This window comes from Glycine max, chromosome 13 (genome assembly GCF_000004515.6).
Source record: "Glycine max cultivar Williams 82 chromosome 13, Glycine_max_v4.0, whole genome shotgun sequence".
NCBI classification, from domain to species: Eukaryota; Viridiplantae; Streptophyta; class Magnoliopsida; order Fabales; family Fabaceae; genus Glycine; species Glycine max.
In genome coordinates this window covers 29,095,981-29,101,137 of record NC_038249.2, presented here as the reverse complement: position 1 = coordinate 29,101,137, position 5,157 = coordinate 29,095,981, and the positions used below count along the sequence as shown (strand labels likewise).

At 28.4% G+C, this 5,157-nt stretch overlaps 1 pseudogene; it reads left to right on the top strand.

Moving 5' to 3' along the window:
• The first annotated feature begins 2,112 nt into the window (after positions 1-2,112).
• On the top strand, positions 2,113-3,246 carry LOC112998739 (polyphenol oxidase A1, chloroplastic-like; annotated as a pseudogene).
• Positions 3,247-5,157: the final 1,911 nt, after the last annotated feature.

Genomic DNA, 5,157 nt, shown 5'->3' with positions numbered 1-5,157 from the left:
TTTTTACTGATGGATTTTTGAGTTTGTATCCTAAAATTGTCAACTCTAGCTTTGAAGTTTTTTTTAACTAATAACTATATTTTGAAGATTAGAGTTGCATTGAGACATTTTTACAATAATAGATAGTTAAATACTATTATTGTAAACACATAATTAATACTTCTTATTTTTTATTGTCTTTTTTTATTACCTCGTATCATCTATCATATTTTTATTTTTATTTTATTTTTCATTTTCTATATGTCAACTAACATATATGCTGCTAGCTCTGTTTATTTATAATTGAAAAGGTCACATATTTATTACAATGTTGCATTTCAATCAATCTTAACCAATTATAAAGTGTTAAAAATATATAGATAATGGTTTTTAACTTTTTTTCTTTCTCTCTTACAATCAGATTTATAGTTAGTCTGACTTGGGTGATCACTTAGGTTCTATTATTCAGGTTAGTTAAAGTTTTTTTATTGTACTTGTTTAAATTTTTTTATACTAAATGTGTTAAGTATATATCTGATTTTGATTATGTTATTTAAAAAATCAAACATGTATGTCATTTTTCTCCACTTAAAGTATGAATATAAAAATGTAAATGGTTACATTAACTTAATGTATATAAATTGATAAACATATAAACTATTTAGCTATTATAAAAATTTAAACTAAATTATCATTTGGATCTATTACGTTTTTTACCTTTTTTTCGTTTTCTTTTTGGTGAAAAAAAAAGTTTGCAAAATTATCCAAAAATTACCTTTCAATCAATTTTAAATTAACATATATATATATATATATATATATATATATATGTTAATTTAAAGATATAATGATTGAGATTTCTTTAAAAGTAATTCTTTTAGAGTTTTCCTCATTTTTATAATATTTTTTTAAAGATATAATGATTGAGATTAGTGAGTTATTATAACTATTAGATCTTATAAAAATGAATGATGAAGATGAAAAATAAGTCTAAAAGAGTTATTCATTGAGTAAGTATAGATCCTCCCATTAATTTTTTTTATTTACTATTTTACATAAAATATATTTCAAAGTTGTTAAATGGAAAAGGACTAATTTATATTCATAAAAATTTATTTATTAACTCTTATCCTTTATTATTAATAAAATAAAATATTATGTGCTGTTTTTTGTCTAACTACAAATTTTTTTAAACGGTTTTTTGTTAAAGAAAGATTGTTATTTTAGAAACTTTAAGATGAAATATATATAGAGCAATCTTTCTCAATTAATAATGAGATTAAGCTTGAAACTCTTAATAGATCATTCAAAGACATTATTTATTATATGTGTCTAATACGAAAATCATAAGTAATTATAAATAAATTAAGAGTTATAAACATATTATATATAGTAAATTATTTGACACGTAAATTTAATAATTATTTATATCAGATGGTGGTAGACAAATATCTATAATTATATATAAAGAAAATTAAGTATTTTGGTGTAGATATCCATTTTATTAATATAATTACATCCATGATTACTAGTATTTTATCCCTATAATATCTACTATCTTCAACACTAACTTTTATTATCTTTAAAAAAAAAGTTAGACACAAAGTGGTTATTTCTCCTAGTCAAAATTTTAAGAAGATAAAATAATTAACGAGACTTCCACTTTAGGAAAAAAAAAGAATTTTTGAGTTACTCGATCTCTCTCTTTTAATTAATTCATTTTTTATATCTTCTTTCTTCCATAATTACATATCATGGTGATCTCTAAAGTCTAAACACAGTTTGAGAGTAGGATTGGTTTTTTAAGATTTTACAATTTTAAAATTAAAATTGTATTTATTATTATATTCAGTATAAAATTTAAATTGAATCATATTTTATTTTATATTATAAAAATTATTAATATTAATATTGATATTTTGACAGTATAATTATCTATTTGTTAATACCTTTTTCTCTGCATCCTCTCACCTTTTTTTATAAGTGAAAGAAATTATTAGTTAGACAAACCCAAATAAGATCAATTACAAGATATTTACGAAGTAACCAAATATAATCCTCCCCTGCAATCTAATAAAGTTGCCACCTAATTAATCTATCATAAACCCTTAATTTTAATTGGTACCAAATAAATCTTAACAATTTTTCACCCCACTTCTTTCATTGTACTCAAATCCTATCTCATTTTTTCACTCAAACTCCATTATGAAAAGGCAGTTCCTTGGCTTATTTTTTACCAGCAGAACATAGGTGTAACTGATGATTAACCATGGCTTCTATATCATCCCATCCATCCTTTTCGTCCCTCCTCAATCTCACTGCATCCTTTCCTATTTGTGTTTCCTCTTCTTCCATTTTTCCCACCGTCTCAAAAACCATGCAAACCTAGCAACATAACCCCATCATGCTTCCAAAGTTGCATGCAACGGTTACCCTAACAACAACCCTAGAAATAAGAGGGACATTCTAATCAGCCTTGGAGGACTCTAGCTATGGTGATAATAGTCTCACTAGTAGGAACACTGGTTCAGCCTTTGGTACTCCATTGTCCCCTCCAGAGCCAACTAACTGTGTTCAACCAACGGTGCCGGTTCAGCTTTTCATGCAACAAGCAAATGTTCATTGTGCCTATTGTGATGGTGGCTATAAACAAAAGGGTAGCTATATTTCTACGAGAGAATCTTGGGAGCTTGATCGCTGACCCAACAACCTTTGCTCTTCCATTTTGGAACTGGGACCATCCTAACGGCATGAAAATGCCTTTCATGATTTACACAGATGAATATTCTTATCTCTATGACCATCTTAGGGAAGCAAGTCATTGGACAGATATAAGATTGATTTAATGATAAAAAATAAAGAAAAAAAGAAATAAGTCACAAGTTTAAATCCTCCCACTAACATTTGCTTATATAAAAAAAAGGGTATGATTACTAACAAGTTGACCTTCCATGGCTCCACGTTAGTCCGGATATACATGTTAAACCAGAAAATCTTGCTCCTCGGGTTGGTGCAAAACAAGCTTTGGATTTGAAGGCATTGCGGTTCCCTCTCACTTTGAATTCCATTGAACGTACAACTGTGAACATGCCAAAGGTGGAGTCAAGGAACGAGGAATTAATGGAGGAGTTGCTACTGATAGATGTTGAGTATGATAGGTCTGAAGATGTGAGGTTTGATGTGTATATCAACGACAAAGGTGACGACGACATAGGATCCGAGCATTCGAAGTTTACAGGAAGCTTTGTGACTTTGCCTCATTCTTCACATGTGCACCAAAACAATATGATCTTGGTTTTAAAAAGTGTTTCGCTATCAAGATATATTTTATCTCATCGTAATTGTAATTGCAGTCACATTAATTGTATTCTTCAGTAACTAACTTTCAATATAATTTTTTTATTCACTGTAATGCAGCCACAATCGTAACTGATCTGTTGAAAGAGTTGGAAGTAAAAGACGATGATAGTACTATTGCTGTGACACTGGTTCCAAAGTATGGGAACAAGCCTGTTACAGTATAAGGACATGAAGATTAAGCTTGTTCCTTTGGTGGAGGATAAATAAATAAATATAATAATCAACAGCTAAATAATGTATGGTGTGGTAGTGTGGTTGTTTCCTCGACATATTCTGTCATTTGTGAAGTATATATCCCTAGTTATTTTCCTTAGAACTTAATAAATCCCTTTTATCTTTTATGTACTTTCAGCTTAAAATGATAACTCCATATGTAGACATGATGCTCGAGGAATTTATGTAACATAAATGGTTATTATAAATAATTTTTCTTAGTTTAGGTTATAATCAACCGTACTCCTAATCGACTCGATCTCTTATTCAAATTTGCTGATCAATTCATCTACTTGGTCCTACCGGGCATGCAAATTTTATTGTTACATTCGATCAATCGATTGGATAGGCTAATGTTGCTTCAACAAGGTCCCAATTACGATCAAACGATTAACGCAAAGAAGAAGAATTTACTTCTTGACTCTGAGTTCCTAAACTACTTGAGAGAGTGCTTAGTGTAGGTTTAAAGAAAAAAAGAATAAATCGAACAAGGAAAATAAATTTAAAGAAGCAATAAAGCAGTAAATGCAATAAGAATGTGAAAAAAGATAAGTAATTCAATTTGAATTTGAAGTTGAAATCCTTCTTCACTTGCTATACATCGAGTATTTATTGGAGAATTATCTATAACAGTGCTTCTGACTATCCTTTTTAATTAAAGTAATTAATTTAAATGATTTACTAAAGCTACAAAAAATAATGATATGTGCTTCGTTGCATTTTTTGGTCCAATATTATCAGTTCGGAACAACCTTTTCGGACTCATTAGCCTCACATTTATAGTTACCAAAAATTTCAATTTCGATAACCAACAAGAAGGAAAAACGATTTTTTTTATTTGGATAAACAAAAATCTGATTTCTTATAATTTTTAAATGTGCTTTTACAAGATTTTTAGCTTATTTAACAAGTGTCCTAAAAAAGTTTGTTGTATCCACACAAAAACAAAATGTTTGTTGTACTGGTTTACTTTTTGTTTTCTCTTCTTAATTAGAGAGGCATGGAGCTGTGGTACATATATTTTCAACTGGTTGGACCCAATGTCCCAAAGAGATTATTATGAGGAACACTGATTGATTGCAGATATATAATCACACGGGTCACAATTAATTGAGTTGTTGCAGAAGTTATGGTCATTTAGTTTATTAGAATAAATTGATAACATATAGAGTAAAATATGTGAAGACCACTTCATGTAGAGTTTTATGACTTTTCAAATGTACGTGTTGATTAAATGGTATTGATGCCGCACTTGATATACAACTAATGAGATCAACAACATATGTTATTTATGTTGCACATTGATCTATTAAATATATGCATTCAGCAAAAAAAAAAAATCATATATATCCATGTATTTTCTGTCAAAAATATTCAAAATATATACATGTATTTTTTATTTATTGAAGGAGGGCTTAAGCCAAAACAAACAGAAACTACTACAAAGAAATTAACCGATCGAGGTTGAAAGCCCTATATACATGTACTCAACCCTTCTCATTATCAATATAATCCATTTTCAGTTCATCACACTTTTTCCGAATTCTCTCTTCTATCTTGGTCTGAATTAATCATGAATTCTAACAAGTAGATGACCAGCATAAA